The sequence below is a fragment of the Hemiscyllium ocellatum genome, chromosome 23 (assembly GCF_020745735.1).
Source record: "Hemiscyllium ocellatum isolate sHemOce1 chromosome 23, sHemOce1.pat.X.cur, whole genome shotgun sequence".
NCBI classification, from domain to species: Eukaryota; Metazoa; Chordata; class Chondrichthyes; order Orectolobiformes; family Hemiscylliidae; genus Hemiscyllium; species Hemiscyllium ocellatum.
In genome coordinates this window covers 32,747,759-32,767,583 of record NC_083423.1, presented here as the reverse complement: position 1 = coordinate 32,767,583, position 19,825 = coordinate 32,747,759, and the positions used below count along the sequence as shown (strand labels likewise).

General features: G+C 40.5%; 1 long non-coding RNA gene across 2 annotated transcripts; it reads left to right on the top strand.

Annotated features, from left to right (window-relative positions):
• Nucleotides 1-98: 98 nt before the first annotated feature.
• On the top strand, nucleotides 99-18,963 carry LOC132826898 (uncharacterized). Of its 2 annotated transcripts, none has more exons than XR_009645934.1 (3): nucleotides 99-588; nucleotides 7,277-7,392; nucleotides 18,881-18,963. It is a non-coding gene; the product is annotated as an uncharacterized LOC132826898 (long non-coding RNA). The 2 variants fall into 2 exon arrangements; XR_009645935.1 differs by having other exon boundaries at nucleotides 99-595.
• The last annotated feature ends 862 nt before the right edge of the window (nucleotides 18,964-19,825 follow it).

Sequence of the window (19,825 nt, the reverse complement as noted above, 5' to 3'; positions counted from 1 at the left end):
GTTGACAGGTCACCCAATTAACTTTAGGTTGTTTCATTGTTCACATTTTAGCCACTTTAGTTAAGCCACTTTCTATGCAGTGACACGCAGGCAGCCCTGGAGAGTGAAGCCCATAGTCTCAAAATACAGTATTAACAAACAGTGAGGTATTGTTGTTTGAATGGAATGCCTGCTATTTTAGCTGTAATATTCCATCTCTGAGTCATAGTCATTGGGTTCAGGCTCCAATGCAAACAGTTCCAATTGTACAGAAACAGGATTGCAGCTCTAAAGCATGGATTGAAGTCCAAAAATAATTTTCACATTTTTGGATATTGATGTTTCTTTCATTGTAAAGGCAAACAGGATTCCTTAGCGTTGATTACAGCTCTAAGTTTGGACAAGTTGGTTGAGATCAAAACCGTGAAGAAGGAAAGAGGAAACCACCACAACCCATTCTCCCTTAGCTGGTGGCTCAAGAATCTCAGGTGTTAGACTTCCGGGGTCAGGTCCAGTCCTGTCTGCAATACAGCCTGTGACAGTGGCAAGAACACATTTTAAAAGTGGCCAAAGACATTTGGGTTAAAGAGTGACAGAACCATGCGACAGGTAACAAGTATGTTTTCTTTTAGTGTTTTTCAGTATGTGGCTCCTCCTCTTTCATCTTGTTACCTTAATACGAGAGACACTTCACATTGTTATCTTATGAATTTAACAATATTTGTGAGTATCAGTTAAACAATTGGAATTAGATTTTCTATATTTCCCTGTGCACTGCTAATTATACTGGTTGATGAAAATAGTTCATGCAAAGATTTGGCTGAATGGTTGCAAGTATTACCATTTCAATAGCGTGGTGGCCTCACCCACCTTCTATAATGAGGTGAGACCGGGTTAACAAGCTGTGAATGGAACTGCTGATGTTTTTACTGTAGGCATCAGTCTCGTCCCATCATCTCTATTTAGAACATTGATCCACTGAGGTTTATTTCTGTGGAAAGCCTAATTTTGTTGCAGCAACTTGCAATTCTAATTGATCATTTTTTAAATCCTTTTGGCAATTTAATAATGAGTGAGAATATGGGTTGAGTCAAGGTTAATTCAAGAAACTTTAAAATTCTGCTGTGTTCTTTAATAACAAGCTTAAATATTGTCTCATTGGCAAACTATTTACTCAATTCCTAGCATATATAATTCCTTCGATGCAATTTAGCAGCATAACTAAAATCCAATACTCAACCAAGTATTAAGTAGATGTAAAATACTGTGAATGCTAAAAGTCTGAAATCAAAAGAGAAAATGTTGGAAATATTCAGCAAATGAAGAATGAAATAGTTAACATTTCAAGTTGAAGATAGCTCTTTTTCAGAACTCCACAATAGTTGATCTCATGTTTTATTATCAATGATAATGGAGTTTCCTTATCTATAAATTTCATGTTGCGATATCCTCCAGTTCAATTTCCCCTCCCACAATCACTGTCCCTCTGACTGTGTAACCTAATCTCCTTCCTCTGTACCCTGAAACATCTGTCTCCCCTTACTCTCCACATTGAAAATAATTCTTCATGATCCATTTCTGACCAAGTAAGCAATCACTCCTTTCAAATATTTCACTCGCACACTCAAATCCATTTCTTTTTATCTATTTGTTTAGTTGTGTTACAGGCAATGCAAAAATTTAGATCAAAAGTCACATGACACCAGTTTATAATCCAACAGGTTTATTTGAAATCGCAAGCTTTCGGAAAAATGCTCCTTCATCAGATGAAGTGAAGAGAAGCACACAGGCACAGAGTTTATAGACAGATATCAAAAAGACTGTACAAATGGTGTGAGTGGAGTGTATCTCTGTGCCTCAATTAATTGGAATATAGGGCATCCCTTCCCTGGCAATTCAGCTGTTGACACTTTATTCACACCATGTGTCACTTTTGATCACCTGCAGTGACTTACTATTCAGACTGTTGACTCTCCAGTCACACCATTTATACAATCTTTTGATCTGTCTCTGTCTGTAAGTGCTGTGCCTGTATACTTCCCCTCACTCCACCTGACGAAGGAGTAGCGCTTCAAAAACTTGTGATTTCAAATAAACCTATTGAATTATTATCTGGTGTCGTGTGACTTCTGACCTTGTCCAACCCAATCCAACACTGGCGCCTCCACATCATAAATTTAGGTTGTTATTGAAGTCGCTTTTCTAACTATAAAGTTAATGAGATGTTATTTGTGGTAACAACAATGACTGCAGATGCTGGAAACCACATTCTGGATTAGTGGTGCTGGAAGAGCACAGCAGTTCAGGCAGCATCCGAGGAGCAGTAAAATTGACGTTTCAGGCAAAAACCCTTCATCAGGAATAAAGGCAGAGAGCCTGAAGCGTGGAGAGATAAGCTAGAGGAGGGTGGGGGAGGGGAGAAAGTAGCATAGAATACAATAGGTGAGTGGGGGAGGGATGAAGGTGATAGGTCAGGGAGGAGGGTGGAGTGGATAGATGGAAAAGAAGATAGGAAGGACAAGTCATGGGGACAGTGCTGAGCTGGAAGTTTGGAACTAGGGTGAGGTGGGGGAAGGGGAAATGAGGAAACTGTTGAAGTCCACATTGATGCCCTGTGGTTGAAGTGTTCCCAGGCGGAAAATGAGGCGTTCTTCATCCAGGCATCTGGTGGTGAGGGAGTGGCGGTAAAGGAGGCACAGGACCTCCATGTCCTCAGCAGAGTGGTAGGGTGAGTTGAAATGTTGGGTTACGGGGTGGTGTTGTTGATTGATGCGGATGTCCCAGAGATGTTCCCTAAAGTGCTCTGCTAGGAGGTGTCCAGTCTCCCCAATGTACAGGAGACCGCATCGGGAGCAACGTATACAATAAATGATATTGGTGGATGTGCAGGTAAAAATTTAATGGATGTGGAAGGCTCCTTTAGGGCCTTAGATAGAGGTGAGGGACGTGGTGTGGGCGCAGGCTTTGCAGTTCCTGCGGTGGCAGGGGAAAGTGCCAGGATGGGAGGATGGGTTATAGGGGTGTGGACCTGACCAGGTAGTCACAGAGGGAGGCGGAGAGGGGTAGAGAGGGAAATATATCTCTGATGGTGGGGTCTTTTTGGAGGTGGCGGAAATGTCGGCGGATGATTTGGTTTATGCGAAGGTTGGTAGGGTGGAGAGACTGGACGCCTCCTAGCAGAGCGCTTTAGGGAACATCTCTGGGACACCCACACTAATCACCCACACCACCCCATGGCCCAATATTTCAACTCCCCCTCCCACTCTGCTGAGGACACGGAGGTCCTGGGCCTCCTTCACTGCTGCTCCCTCACCACCAGACGTCTGGAGAAAGAACACCTCATTTTCCGCCTTGGAACACTTCAACCCCAGGGCATCAATGTGGACTTCCACAGTTTCCTCATTTCCCCTTCCCCCACCTCACCCTAGTTCCAAACTTCCAGCTCAGCACTGTCCCCATGACTTGTCCTACCTGCCTATCTTCTTTTCCATCTATCCACTCCACCCTCCTCCCTGACCTATCACCTTCATCCCCTCCCCCACTCACCTATTGTACTCTATGCTTCTTTCTCCCCACCCCCACCCTCCTCTAGCTTATCTCTCCACGCTTCAGGCTCTCTGCCTTTATTCCTGATGAAGGGCTTTTGCCTGAAATGTTGATTTTACTGCTCCTCGGATGCTGCCTGAACTGCTGTGCTCTTCCAGCACCACTAATCCAGATGTTATTTGTGGTCAACGTCATGCCTCTAATATAACTCCAGCAGACCTTGCTGGAAAAAGTAGGACCCTAGCAACCTGCGATCTCCAGAATCTTCTAGTTTACCTGATAAAGGTGAAGCCTCTGCTTACCTTTTATAAAGTGAAAGAAAAACTTTGATGAGAAATGATATGTAGCTCCGTCAAAGACCCAGCACAAGGGGTTGATTGGTTCCCTTTGTCCTCTACAGATTTCTGATTTGAAGTACTTGTCTTTGATAGATGAAATGTTCAGACAAACCTCTCTCAATGCAGATAATTGCATTTCAGACACATGTAGCACATACGCCCATCAACCCCATGATGGTAAGGTGTCTTTCAAATGACCATACAAGCCTCAGGGAGGTGAGCACTGGAGGGCAGCAATAAGCAAAGTGCGAACGTAACCTCCCAGGATTTCAGTCCATACATTTGTGAAACCTACACGGTTTCAGTAATTGTCTGAGCAAGGGCTGAAATAATTATTTCCATATACAAATGTGTTTTTCAATCTACTCAAATATAATTATAAAAATTTGGATATAGTTGTTATTCAAAATTTGTTTGACCCTTATTGTTTTTGAAAATGATCCTATATCGTAAATTTAATAAATAAAGATCTCGAAGTACAGGCAATGCAAGTAAATTTACAGTGACTATCCATCCTTAGTTTTCCAACAGGGTATTGATGGACCTTTTCATGGAAAAATGTACATTGATGGTATTTCCACTGTAGTTTTATCAATCCTCTCAGTTTGTCCTATGCGTTCTTAGTATTAAAGGATTCTCTCCCAAATACTTGGACTATCCAGCAGGAATGTGTTTGGACATTTTCTTCTCTCAATTTGTTTTGGCTTAAATAAGAACTCCACAATGTGCGTGGAATGTAAAACTGCCCTGTCACCTGTGCGTTTTGTCAAATCATGTGACAGTTAGAGTGTCTTCTGTAGTGCAGAGGATTGTAGGCATTGTGGTTGCTATTATTGAACAGTTGATGTACCAGGAACCAATTATGGGCGTGAGCAGTCGGATGATTACAACATCATGATGAGATGTAGGAGAAAAAGGGGGCCACTCAGCCTCTCTGCTCCTCCATTCAATAAGACCAAGGCTGATCTGACTGTGGCCCCAACTCCACTTTCCTGCCTGTAATCCATGACTTCCTTGTACGTTCGAAACCAGTCTCACTCAGACTTAAATATATTTAATGACTCAGTCTACACTGATCTCTGGGGAAGGCAATTCTGAGGAAGGGTCACTCGACATGAAACGTTAACTCTGCTTTCTTTCCACAGATACGGCCAGATCTGATGAGCTTTTCCAGCAACTTCTGTTTTTGATACTCACCTGGTTCCTGGTTGAGGCTGTTTAAATTCACTACAATTTAGAAGCATGAGAGGTGATCTTATTGAAATATTCTGAGGAGCTTTACAACTGAGTATGCCTTTTCTCAGTTATTCTCTCTGCAAGTATATCCCTCATAACATAAAGAAAGCAAACCAGTTCTCTTGCTTCGTATCTGAATAATGTACAGTACAGTTGAAGCAAGACTTCCTATGTTTATATTCCATTTCCTTTGCAATAATGACCAACCTTATAAAGTATTCCTAATGACTTGCAACATGGTAACATTTTTTTATTGAGAGTTCATGTAGTGAAATCTCCAGGAATAAGGATGATTTAGAGTTAACAACCATATATTCTAAATCGCTTCAGATGAGCATTTTTGTCCCAGTTTTAAAAGAAGAGCATCATATGTTCAAATCTTCACAGATAAAATTACATTTTATTCCAATTTATATCGGTTTGGGGCCGTGTTCCCTTCTCTAATTCTATTTTGTTTGGAGAAGCTCAGCCACAACTGGTGTTGTACTTGTTTCTCAATGGCTATATGTTCTATTAATTCTGATGCTTTAAAACTAATTTTTACATATTTCTTCTTTGAGTTTATTTTCAACTCTGTTTTTCAGCACCACATGAAATGAGAGGTTTGCTGGAGATGCTTTAATGTTCATATTGAGACTCATTGAGGCTTCAATTATCACAGGGATCCCACTGATAGTTCGCCTAAATAGTGACATTTCATGTTTCGACTGGGGGAAAGTTAATATTAATTATAATCATTGCAGTTAAATCTGATCTCATTTTTACCCAACTCTCTAATAGATTCCTTTGCAGTTGATGTTCATTGCACAGCATATTTGACTGCATTTTGGCCAATTTCATCTGCTTCATCACTGGTTGATAAAAAGTCTTACATCATCTTCTCTAACAGTAAATTTAGAAAGATGGGGGATTCTTAACTTAGTGATTAGCTGCAAATACCTGCAGCTGAATATCAGTTGTGGCCTGTTTTTGAGTCTGGGTGAATGGTTCATGACCTACAGCCCACCCTTTGCTGTTAAGCCAGGCAATGCCAAACTCCGTGCTTCTGCCTTATTTACCTGATTGTAGAATTGACCTGAGTGGGACATGTTATTTAGATTAGATTACTTACAGTGTGGAAACAGGCCCTTCGGCCCAACAAGTCCACACCGACCCGCCGAAGCGCAACCCACCCATACCCCTTACCTAACACTACGGGCAATTTAGCATGGCCAATTCACCTGACCCGCACATCTTTGGAATGTGGGAGGAAACCGGAGCACCCGGAGGAAACCCACGCAGACACGGGGAGAACGTGCAAACTCCACACAGTCAGTCGCCAGGTCCCTGGCGCTGTGAGGCAGTGCTAACCACTGTGCCACCGTGCTAGCTGTGTGAACACTCAATAGGGGGCCAGTTTGTAAACCTTAAAGGTAGGTCTGCCCTTCATGTTGTGAAGGTGTACTAAATGACAGGATGCTGCTGCTGAATACTGTTGTTATAATTGTCAACAAGAAGATAGGTACAATGGCAAAGAAAGAGCAGTCACATTCATAGATTCACATCAGAGTCCTTAATGATGTAGCTGGGTACAAAAAGAGAGGCTATGGTTCAGTTGGAGACCTTGAAGAACCATCTTCCTAAGAGAGTGGAACCAAGTGGTTTAAGTAGTCAATGCAAGCATCTGGTAGTGGAGTCACAGAACTATATTAAACTAACTTAGCTGTCCAAGTTCAGTGAATGCATCTTCTCTTTGCATTTCATAGCTGCTGTACCATTCGACTGTCATGCTTCTCAATGCGCCACACCTGCATCATTCCAAGATGCCAGACTTAATGCCAACCTCAGGCTGCCCCATATACTTTCAATTAATCAGATAGGAGAGGCATTACGCTCACAGTATCACCAAAGCACAACATGGACACAACAGAAAGAAGTGTAGCAGAATGAGTTGAGAACAATGATGGCTTGAACTCTCTGGAGGAAATGCTTCTCTGCATGATAAGGTCAGCTGCAATCAAGTACTCTGCATTCAACATCATTAGAAATGATGGTTCACCCCTGTTTTGTGCCCAGTCTCAACTTCCAGTTCAATTATATCCTGCTATCTGGCATGATGGACAACTTACAGCTGGTGTGGCCATGGACCTCCTCCTTTTCATCCTGCGCACTTACCCTCGCCCCTTTTCTGCTTTCAGACACCCAAGAGTTGTTTGCCCAGTCACAGAATATTAAAGAGGAAGAGAGACACTAAACTGCACCGATGAAGAGGGTGAGGGTCCATCACTTCATCTGCTACTGAAACCAACAGCTGGTAAGCTTGTATTGTAACTAATAGAATCTGACCCATCTCCCGTACTTCCACCCTCACCCCCCTTTCTTCTCTCCTGCAATAGCGATAGGGTTCCCCTTGTCTTTACCTACTATTCCATCAGCATCTACATCTAGGAGATCATCAGCTGCCATTTCTGCCAACTCCAGCGAGATGCTATCACCAGACACATATTCCCCTCCCCTCCCTCGTAGACCTCCCACAGTGACCATTCGATCCGGGACACTCTAGTCCACTCTTCCTTCACTCCCATCAACCCCACTCCACAGCCTAACGGCATCTTCCTCTTCATTCGCTGAAAGTGTAACACCTGTCCATCTACTCCTCCCTCCTCAGTATGTGAGGCCCCAAACATACTTTTCAGGTGAAAAAGCACTTTACCTGCATTTCTCGCAATCTAATCTATTGTATTCACTGCTCACAATGTGGTCTCCTCTACACAGGGAAAATTAAGTATAAACTGAGTGACAGCTTTGCAGAGCATCTACATTCTGCCCGCAAAAATGACCCTGAGCTTCCAGTTGTCTGGCCACTTTAATACAGCACTCTGTTCCCTGGCCAATATCTCTGTCTCAGACTTGCTGCGGTGCTCAAGTGAAGCTCAATGCAAGCTGGAAGAATAACTCCTCATTTTCCACTTGAGCACCTTGCAGCCATCTGGACTCAATATCATGTTCAATAATCTTAGGGACTGAACTCTCCCATGTCCTAGCCCCCAACCCCACACACCAGGCCTTGTTATCACGTAGTCTCCATTACACACTACCTATCGTTAACCACTAATTCTTTCCATTAACAACTATTCACTCTCCTAGCCAGATTATTATTCACTCCTTTGTCTGTTCAACTGTCATTATGTCTCTTTGAGCTCTATCCTCACCTATCATTTACTCCTGACTCACTCCCCACATCCTATATTCTGCATATAAACCAACATTTTCTGAGCTACCATCAGTTCTGAGAAAGGGTCACAGAACCTGAAATGTTAACTGATTTCTCATCACACATGCTGCCAAACCTGCTGAGCTTTTCCAGCAACTTCTGTCTTTGTTAAAATAGATCAATTTATCTGTGTGTTGGGTTCCTGATCCAAAACAAACATAATAACAACAAGGTGCTGCAGACATTGGAGATCTGAAATTAATCAGGAAGTGCTGGAGAAAGTCAACAGAGTTTGGCAGCATCCATAGAGAGAGAAAAACAGAGATAATATTTCACAGTCAATATGAATCTTTTTCTGAAGTGAGACCCACCCGGAGGGTCTCCTCGCTTTCATAGAGACACATGCAGTGTTGCTTTAGATCTGGATTTTGCACTCATTTCATTTACTATAAAGACTGTCAGAACACTTGCACATAGCAATTTCTCATTCAGCTCTACAATACAGTCTCTCCCTTTGATCAGATCCAATAGAAAGACAGTGTTCCTCACTGAAGAATTCTCAAGCAGTTATAAATTTAATACAAAATGATTTGCTATCTTTGATCACTTGCTATTTCTAAATGAGCTGCTAAAGTATTTAACCTTTGAAACAGGAGAAGAGCCATATTTATGGACAAAGTTCTTTCAACTAGGCATGAGACATTGAGAAATAAATTGTACATTTGTTATAAACAGGAAAAAATGCTGTATAGTAATGCAATGCAATTTTACTTAAATTCCACACAATATTTTTCACATTCCCAACACAAGCTTCTCAGCAAGTTTCTAGTTTCAGTTTAGCACGAAGCATTTTGTTTTCCTCTAGCATGGAAAACTAAACTAACAAGACTAGTTTTAGTTTGAAGTACTTGTTTTTGTTCATCATTTGTATCTAAAAAACACAATCACACATACCATGGCATCTAAGCATTTAAAGTATTGAAAGTAATTTTCTTGTTTAAAACAAAGTAAAAACGCAGCATATAAAATAAATTACTTCAATGATCTGTTGCTGCTTTACAGCAATTACCTAGGGCACAGCAAGTTTCCATTCAGTAATTTTTATGAGATAATGGTATACTGCACTATTTTTAACTAATTTATTTTAAGTAAATTAACATTCCACTTAAAGAAAGAAATGTTGAAAGGAAGAAATGAATTATGGAGAAAGTTCACTGGTGGTCTAAAATGTTTGCTTCTATGCTGTAAAATCTGTGTATTTAAACTCTTACAGCATTTATAGATGAACTATACCATTTAGTGTCAAAAAGATGTACAGCATGGAAACAGATCCTTCGGTCCAACCAGTCCATGTCGACCAGATATCCCAACCCAATTAAGTCCCACCTGCCAGCACCCGGCCAATATCCCTCCAAACCCTTCCTTATCATATTCCCGTCCAAAAGCCTCTTAAATGTTGCAATTGTACCAGCCTCCATCCCTTCCTCTGGCAGCTCATTCCATACCCGTACCACCCTCTATGTGAAAAAGTTGCCCCTTAGGTCTCTTTTATATTTTTCCCCTCTCACCCTAAACCTATGCCCTCTAGTTCTGGACTCCCTGACCCCAGGGAAAATACTTTGCCTATTTACCCTATCCATGCCCCTCATAATTTTGTAAACCTCTATAAGGTCACGTCTCAGCCTCTGACGCTCCAGGGAAAATAGCCCCAGTCTGTTCAGCCTCTCCCTATAGCTCAACTCATCCAAACCTGGCAACATCCTTGTAAATCTTTTCTGAACCCTTTCAAGTTTCACAACATCTTTCCGATAGGAAGGAGACCAGAATTGAACACAATATTCCAATAGTGGCCTATCAATGTCGTGTACAGCTGCAACATGACCTCCCAACTCCTGTACTCAATACTCTGACCAATAAAGGAAAGCATACCAAATGCCACCTTCACTATCCCATCTACCTGCAACTCCATTTTCAAGGAACTATGAACCTGCACTCCAAGGAGCTATGAACCTGCACTCCAACAGTCTCTTGGATCTTACCATTAAGTATATAAGTCCTGCTAAGATTTGCTTTCCCAAAATGCAGCACCTCACATTTATCTGAATTAAACTTCATCTGCCACTTCTCAGCCCATTGGCCCATCTGGTCAAGATCCTGTTGTAATCTGAGGTAATCCTCTTCACTGTCCCCTACACCTCCAATTTTTGTGTCATCTGCAAACTTACTAACTATACCTCTTATGCTCGCATCCAAATCATTTCTGTAAATGACAAAAAGTAGAGGACCCAGCACCGATCGTTGTGGCACTCTATTGGTCACAGGCCTCCAGTCTGAAAAACAACCCTCCACCACCACCCTCTGTCTTCTACCTTTGAGCCAGTTCTATATCCAAATGGCTAGTTCTCCCTGTATTCCGTGAGATCTAACCTTGCTAATCAGTCTCCCATGGGGAACCTTGTTGAACGCCTTACTGAAGTCCATTTAGATCATATCTACTGCTCTGCCCTCATCAATCCTCTTTGCTACTTCTTCAAAAAATTCAATCAAGTCTGTGCGACATGATTTCCCTTGCACAAAGCCATGTTAACTATCCCTAATCAGTCCTTGCCTTTCCAAATACACGTACATCCTGTCCCTCAGGATTCCCTCCAACAACTTGCCCACCAGCGAGGTCAGGCTCACTGGTCTATAGTTCCCTGGCTTGTTTTTACCACCCTTCTTAAACAGTGGCACCCCGTTTGCCAATGCCTTGTCCCTGAGATGAACTTCCAACATTGTTTATGCTACATTGCCAAGACCATCTGTTTCCACAACGGTAAATTCTCCCACAGTAGATTGTTGATCACTACTACATGATGGCTGACTCCATACAAGGCATGCAAGGGCTGCTTGACTTTTTAAACACCATCGTTTATGACACCATCATGGTCTTTACTTAACTGACTTTCCTTGGGTCAATTGAACATTCCCTGCAAGACCTAAACAGATGGGATGGCTCTGAAATATTCGTAGCACTTCCCATATCTGTGGCAGCCATACTTTAAAGGGACTATTAGTGATAAGGAAGTGCAGCACCAACTGTATCAGTGCTGCCTTCTTCAATCTGTGACAATAAGAACCTGTTGTCAGCAAGGGTCCTGGACTATAAAGTTGTTGTGTTGAATACCCTCCTATACCACAGCTCATCTGAACTATCCACTGATATCACAGTAAAATCATGAAGAACTTCCACCTGTAGGGTCTATGTAGAAGCATATGGATTGAATGGGAGGATAGCCAGAACAGTGTGAGCATCATCCCTGAAGTTATGCCAATGAGTATTGAAGCCCTGCATTTGAAGAACCAACTCTGATGGTCAGGCCATTGCATCCTGATGCCCCAAAACTGGTTCCTTTGCCAGGTTTTCTTCTCCTAGCTCTCTATTAGCCAATGCTCAAAGGGAAGCCAAAAAAAAAAATAAGGATACACTCCAGATTGCCCTATCGCATGGAAGCATTGACATCACTGACTGGGTGGAGAAAACTGCCGATATCCTGCCATGGTACTTCTTGACCCATTGAGGCACATGACTTTATAAGGTTCAGAGACTCGCCCTCAAAGTGGAATGATGCCAGTACAAGAAGGTGGTGGAAGCCAATTTGAGGATGCGAATTACACTTCCCAATGTGGCACTGTGCCTCCCTTTCAGAAAAATCTCTGGATCCAGAATTGTTTCCTAGTCGTCCAATGATTCCACCTTGACTGACAGATGTCATCCTCGATTCTGAAGGCCAGACAATGATGAACATGTCTTGTTTTCCCTAATCCTAACTTGCCTCTGTCGATCTGGTGAACCATCCATGTCTTTAAGGTTTGCGCTTTCCAGGTCAGTTTCTTATTTTGCACTTTTATAAGCTTTAAAATTCTGTGTCTTAACTCACACCATTACCCCAGTGCTCTCTGACTTAACTTCACACCCAGAGAACATGACAACTCAACTTAGAAATTCTCATTCTTAGTCTCAGATCCCTCCAAGGCCTTATTCTTTAATATTTCTGTAAACTCCGCCAGTCCTTAAAGATGTTGACATGCTCCAAATTCTGTCATCTGGCACATTACCAACTTGATCACTTCACAGATTGGCTGCTGTGTTTTCAACTAAGACTATGAAATTCCTCTTTGGAAATCCCTCCCACAACCTTTCTGTCTCTTTACCTCTACTTCCTCTTTCAGGATGTTCCTGAAAACCCACATCGTTTAGGTAGCTAATATATCATTTTGCCATCAAATATATCTAAGAATATTCCTGTTAAGCCACTTGGACATAAGTACACAAAGTTTTCCCATTGTAAGAAGAGAATATTACCCAAAATGACTAATTTAACATTAATGGGTACAGACTCTGGAATAAAACAGCGGATGTTTTGACGCACGGAGTCACTAGGGTTGATGTTGACAAATTCTGGTCAGTGATAAAGAAATAAGGTACCAAGTAATCCTTCATCTCATCAATTTTTTTTTATAAATAGCAATGAAAGGCAAAATATTGGTCAGAAATTGTGTTCACTTCTTACAACTTGGAATGAAAACTACTTTTTAATTGCAGATTAATGGATCAACAATACAGAAACTCTTTTTGAATTGTCACTGTTTGCAACTGGTTATTTTAATAATTCTTAGGATGCTGTGTTAGCAAGTGTTGAAAAAGGACCAGAAGGCACACGTGATAGGGAGAAATAATCTGATACTAACGGAGAATTCTAAATCCTAAGAAACCATCACGTGCTAAATCTTGTTAATTGTCTTTCATCAATGTCACGAGGCATTGTTTTGTGTGCTATTTGCCACATGTTATGAACATAACACACTGACAGGTCTAAATAAAATAGCTTAAGAAATGACAGCGATAAACAAATATTAGCAAAAGACACAGACTTGCACACACAACACCAAAGGGTGAGTACATGGTAATAATCTAATCTCAGAGTTCAAGTAACAGCAACAGTTTGTGGTGAGCTCAAAATGCCATTTTAATGCTTTGATTGGATTACTGCATGATAGCCCGAAGGTGCATTTGTATTATAGGTATGCAGCTGAGAACAGACCTACTGATTTTCCTTCTGGCTATTGCAATCATTAATGTAAACTGTCTTGCATGTTGGATAAGGTTTCCTGAATCTGTACAGTGCACATGGGAATCCTCTGAGTTTCATCTCAATTCCAATTAGGATTCCACATTACAATAAAGCCTGGAATCCAACACACAACTGAATCTCTTATAAAGTGAAGGGTGGGGGAATGCGGGGGCGGGGGTGGTGGGAGCAGTGGAGTTTAGGAATAGTTTTGCTGTCAGTGTTATCCAATATTTTATTTCGCTAAAAAAAGTGATCATAGGTCATTCCCCTGCGATTGCATGATACCAGTAACTCTGCTACTACTGAACTGTGTCCAACACTAACTGCTCTCCTTCCTTTTCCTTGTGTCTACGGATGTTCCAAGGCGATGTTCCTCCTGGAGATGACTTGATGCACTCAACCACCAAACATTACAGACCTACAAATGCCAGAACACATAGGTTCCCTTTAAAAAAGCATGAACAAAATATTCAGAGGGAACACCTGGTGAAATATTGAATGTGAGTGATGAGGAGTTGGTGGAGATGGCAGCAAAAGTAGCAAAAGCCAAGGAAGCTGCAGCCAGAGGTCCATTGTGGTTCTAGGGATTTGGAGAACTTCCACAATTTTCAGTTTAACAATTAGTAGAAACACAATATGCTGTCTGTCATAATTTTGTGTACGCTTGTATGAAGTGGTAGGGAACCTACAGCAGTGCAGCTCCACTTAAGAGTCTTATGAACCCATCATGGAGCTAACAGTATCCCAAGGCATTCTACAGAAGTGTTTCTGAGGAAAGAAGACCAGTAACAGCATGACATCAAAGGCCCAATGCCTTTCTGAATACCGTTGATTAGATCTGAGCTGGGAGTATTGGCCTTTCCCGCCAAGGCCAGTTGAGCCCTTAAGTGACAAATCACAACCTACTTAAATGTCTCATCCTGATGCTGCTGGGATTGTACTTGTGTCTAACTGAGGCCCCAGCTGGCAGCAAGGACTGACCTGCATGAGAACCTCCAGCTTTTGAACTAACCCATTATCCTTTGGTATCCTTCCAGTCTGGGCTCACTAAGGGTCCTACGTAATTCTCCTCTGGGGTCTTCATGGCTGCTCATTATTCCAGGCCATTCATGAATCCTCAGATACTGTAGCAGGCTATGTCCACAAGTAGCAAGACCTGGACAACATCTGGGTTTTGGCTGACATGGTAAGTAACATATCTGCAAGGCAATGACCATCTCCAGTGAAAGAGAATTTAACCATCACCCCATGACATTCATTGACCTAAACATTACCTTTAATACCTGAGGGCTATCATTGACTGGAAACTGAATTGTATGAGCCATATAAATACTTTATCTGTAACAGCAGGATAGTTACGAGGAATACTGCACTGAGTAACTCATTTCCTCACTGCCTGAGTCTGTCCACTATCCACAAGGCACAATTCAAGAGTGTCATGAAATATTCTCCACTTTCCTAGATGAGTTCAACTCCAACAGCATCGAAGAAATGTGACACCATCCAGGGCAAAACAGCCAAATGATTGGTACCACATCTGCAAACATCCACTCCCTCCACCATTGACGTTCAGTAGCAGCAGTGTGCACCATTAACAGGATGCACTGCAGAAATTCACCAAGGCTCCTTGGGTCAGCACCTCCCAAATCCATGACTTTTGTGTCTAGAAAGACAGAGCAGTAGATGCACAAAAACACCACCGCCTGCAAGTGCTCCTCCAAACCACTCAACATCCTGATTTGGAAATATATTTGTAGTAATTATAACGAGGTCAGCCAGGTGGACCTCACAGAATCCGAGTTCCCTGATTGGGCCTGTTAACCTGGTCTGATTGGCATACACTTTGGAAGGTCGGTGTGCACTCTGTAGGCCGAATGGCCTGCTTTCACATGTTGGGATTCTATGATACATGAACATCTGCGAAGGGAAATAAAAAAATGACCAATTTTTGCAGTGTTTTGTTCCTATTTCATTTCTCCTTGCGCTGACACATAAAATGACTTTGCCTCCCTTTTCTCTCTTTTTTCTTGATATTTTCTTTCCCTCCAATTATATACAAAGGTACAGTATTTTGAGACAGTGAATTAACCAACATGGATTCTTTAAAAACGCATTCATATTTAAACCAACTGCAGAAATTAGACTTACTTGGCATTCGTGAGTTCTACTCATCACAACACGAGTGGAGCTGAAGCCTGGAATTCCAACAGGGGGCTGAAATGGAAAGTAGGTTATTGGCCACCTTTGCCCAGATATTAAGGAAGAAACCACTTCCAATTTTCCAGTTGGAGAAGATGGATAAAATCTTTAGCATCCCTCCACATCAAGAGAATACGTCCTGAAGAAGTGTTTCAGTCTATCCAAAGAATTTCATCTCTGATATCCCAATAGGATTTCCATGGATTTTGAAAAAGACTCCTGACTAACCTGTTAGAGGTGTTTAAGCTTTCGATAGGATTTGATAGGGTAGACATAAGGCATTTCTACTTAGAGGAAAGGCAAAAAAATGGGAGACATAAATCCAATATAATCATTTTTAAAAATCAAGCAAAGTTATCAGGAGAAACATCTTTCATTTCAGATACTGCTTATAATGTGGAACTTGCCACCATCAGAAGGAGCTGAGCCTATAGGCATTCATGCATTTAAGGGGAGAGCTAGATAAACACATGAGGGAGAAAAGGACAAAAGGCTATGTCAATGCGATTAGATGAAGCGTAGGAGAAACTTGTGAGAAACATATACTCCCACATTGACCAAATTCGTGCTATAAATAATTGTTAATGTTCTGTAAGCTGACTCAGTAAAATCCAAAATGGGTGTTCATGTGGTTCTCCTGTCTTAGATAAATGAATTGAATATTTTAAAGATCAGACATTTATGCTTTACTGAATATTGACATGGTAAATGAACAGTACTCCGTTGAAAGGAGAAATTTACAAATTTTGCAATCTTTCATGATATATGTTGCTGGATATATAGTCCCTAACCATGAGAATATTCAAATTATGGTTAATTGAATTTAGTTTGAAGATCAGTGACATGAGTATTTGTCATTTTACGATACTCATATTGTCTCAGATGGAATAAAAAATGTTTGATCTAGAATGTCCCAAAATTAACTTTGGCTGTTGTTGAGTTAGCTTCAACTTAGGTCAGAGTGTTACAGTTTGCTCCAGGACTCCAAGAGTGAGAAAATACATTAGGTATTTTGCCTTGCTTTCTCAGAACTTCTAGTGGAACATCAGTATGAATAGGTGTCCCATAAGTACTACATGAAATTTAACTGTGTCCTCACCATTCTATTTTTTTCTACTAGTTGAAAATCAGACATAGGGCAAGCGAGATTAGGTGAGTTAATTTTGCAGAGAGACAGCATGCACACAACAGGCTAAATGATTGCCTTCCGTGCTGTAACCACTCTCTGATTATATGAATTGATTTTATAGCCACTTCCATTTGTGTTGTTACCATTGAAAACATTGTTTGATTTGACAGATGCCATCATTATTGTTTCAAATTGGAATGTTTAATGATAAACATTTTACTCACGAGGAGTTTTTATCATCAGGACATAAAGGAATGCCAGAATCATGATTCTGTTGAAAGTTAAATAGTAATTAAGGACCTCATTAAATCATAGAATTTCAAGGACTTTTTTTTTCTTTACGGATGCAAGAACGTTAACTGGAATGATCCAATAATTTCTTTTAGACATGATGAGGTGTGAGTCTTGTTCTTTTGATGGAGTTACAGTTTGTGCATGGACTGTACTTTGTCAATAAATAAGAGCAATGAAATCTTGGTATAATATTATTACTGTATGGCTGGTTGCAAATTATCTAAGGTATGTGCCAAAGTGCATCTATGTTCTCTATGTTCTTAGAGACCAAAGGGAGCCCTTTGGGTTTATCTGCTTTTTTCAAATGCAGATCAATATCATGAATTATAGCCCTCTTGCAAGGAATTATGCTATCTAATTTACATTGGTTATTTTCCAGACGCAGTCAACCAAGGTAAAAGCTCAAACTAGCATTTTCTTTAGAACAACTGTTTGTCTATTCTGTTTGATTTATCATAAGTTTCTGTCTCAGTTGATGATCCTTTGTTTCGTTTTCAAATAATTATTAGGGTAAATGTGACTATGTTTAGACTGAAGGTTAAGGAAGAAATAAATCTAAAGTCACAACCAGGAAGGCTTATGCACTTTGATCCATTTTGTATACCATCTGATTAATCAGATGCCCTTGGTGCACAAATTTTAGCTCATCAGGAAATCATAGCCATAAATGAACTTTTTGTGCAATTTCTTCCCCACTTCAAATGAATACTGTTAAAACATTGCTGCACACAATTGTGTTTATGATTAGAATCATTCAGATTATAAAAACAGATGCTATACATTTGTATACTTCAATGCCGAGCTAAGACGATACTCATAGAACTGTCCATCACACCTGTGTAGTTTTTCGTTTAACGAGGATGTGGTTTGTTTTCAGCTGATCAAGTCTGGGCAAAAATGTTTAAAAATTGACCAGCCAAGGGTACATTACAATGCATGCACTGTTTTTAATTGTCATTATAACATATCCTGGACAAACTGACAAAAAAAGTTAAAACACGTGAACAAATTAAATAGTTGTGCTTTAAAAATATATTAGCCTATATTGTTTGAACATTGAACCTCTGCTTTATTTCACCGTTGAATCAAAAAGCTGAAAATGTTGGAAAGGTCAAGCAGGTCAAACAGCACCTATAAGAGAGAGAAACGGTGGTATCACATTAGCTTGAAGACCTTTTATCAGAATCAAGTCAATCTGAAATATTAGCTGTTTCTCTTTCAACAGATGTTACCTGACTTGCTATGTTTTCTTCTTATTTCAGATTTTCAGTATCCACATAATTTTGCTTTTAGATAAATATATCATTTTAAACAGAGATTGTCAAGGATTTTGCATAACAAAATAAAATGAGTGAAGTTTGAGAGTTTTTTTTAATATATCAGCTGCATCTTAAAATGCAATATGCTCTTCAAACCTACATTGACCATTGCTAGTGAAATGAGGGAGTAGGAAACTTTGCAGCATATTTGACCAGTTTTGGATGTCATTGTGTGTAATAACAAAAAGCAGATTCCATGGCAATATCTCTCATGTGAAACCAATCTTTTGAAACCAAGTTTTGAATGTGTTAGATATCTGTGTGAAATTTCTCCATATCTTATTTTAACAAAGGTCTTAACTTAAAACAGGTTAATGCCTTTGGTCAAACTGACAAGTAAATGTTAAAACTTCAAAATACTGCGTAACGTTATTTGACAAGTGCTTAAGCAGGATTGCAGTATAAGACTCACTTTGACTGGCAAAGTTATTGGATCTGTCCTTCAACATAATCATGGATGAGAAATGGATGTTGATCTACAAGTGGCTATTTTTGTCCCTGCTGAACTTGAACGTTTTCTCTGGTTGTTACAGGACAACAACTGTTTAGCATCAGCACCAATCAGTTAAGTGGAATCTGTTGGATGCTGCAAAGGGGCAACTTTTTGGATTGGTGAACTTACAATTCAACATATTTCCTCATTGTGTGATCTCGTAAAGTATGCATCATAATATGCTTTGTGGCTTTAACTTGTAAAATCTAAGTCTACCATTAAAGCAACATGGGCAAAAATTTACATTTTCTAATCAAGTGAGGGATTACAAAACCTCTGTAATGGTACATAAAATGAGAAGTAACTACCATTGGTTTTCAGTTCAAGGCCACATACAAAAGTAACCTGTGATTATACTTATGCTGCCAGCCTGTGTTTCAGGAAATATTTTCCCTTCTGCTGCCCTAACCTAAGGATGATTGCGACAGCATTCACATACTCTCTTCAGCCTATGAATTGCACAGCTCTGCTCGGATTTCCAAAGTGTATTATTCATTTCTGTCTAGTCTCAAGTGGCAAAACACACAAAAGTGCCTAAGTCATTCCACCATTTCCTCTTCATTTAAAAAACAGCTTTAACTCATCATTCTGACCAAGATTATATTCTGCTCGTCAAAAGGGCAATCAATTATTTGTGCAAGCAGAGTAATGACAATGTTGAGTTGTGATTCATCTTTACATTCATTATAGGCACTACCATGTGTATTTATTTTGTGTCTTTCACTGATGCTTAAAGGACATTTTCTGTCCAAGCTGAGTAGCACATGGATGAAACGATAAGTGAATGAAGGCTTCATTCCTGATGAAGGGCTTTTGCCTGAAATGTCGATTTTCCTGCTCCTTGGATGCTGCCTGACTGGCAGTGCTTTTCCAGTACCACACTCTTGGCTCTGATCTCCAGCATCTGCAGTGTTCACTTTCACCTGTAAGTGTGTTTCGCCTATAAGTGAATGAATGATGCCAAGGATATGGTGCTAGAAAAGCA